Source organism: Eurypyga helias, unplaced genomic scaffold (assembly GCF_000690775.1).
Source record: "Eurypyga helias isolate BGI_N326 unplaced genomic scaffold, ASM69077v1 scaffold41707, whole genome shotgun sequence".
NCBI classification, from domain to species: domain Eukaryota; kingdom Metazoa; phylum Chordata; class Aves; order Eurypygiformes; family Eurypygidae; genus Eurypyga; species Eurypyga helias.
In genome coordinates this window covers 8,971-9,266 of record NW_010261820.1, presented here as the reverse complement: position 1 = coordinate 9,266, position 296 = coordinate 8,971, and positions in this window count along the sequence as shown.

Sequence of the window (296 nt, the reverse complement as noted above, 5' to 3'; positions counted from 1 at the left end):
AGCGTGACGGTGCAGGGGTGGGCCATGGCTGCTCGGTTGCCCCCGAAATGCGCTGAGCGGGCGGAGCAGCAGCGTTAACCCCGGCGGGGGGTCGGCAGGGCTTCCCGCGGGCAGGCAGCGGCCTTCCCCTGCACAGGCACCGGGGTCTCGCGCTTCGTGCTTTTCCTCCTTGGTTTGGGGCCGAGGCAGTGCTGCTCTATGGTTCCGAGCTTGTGCTGCCCTTTAAGTGGCGTGCAAGGAAGTTTGACCGGAGAACGGTCCTTTATTTCAGGCCTGAGAAAAAATAGTTTGCATAA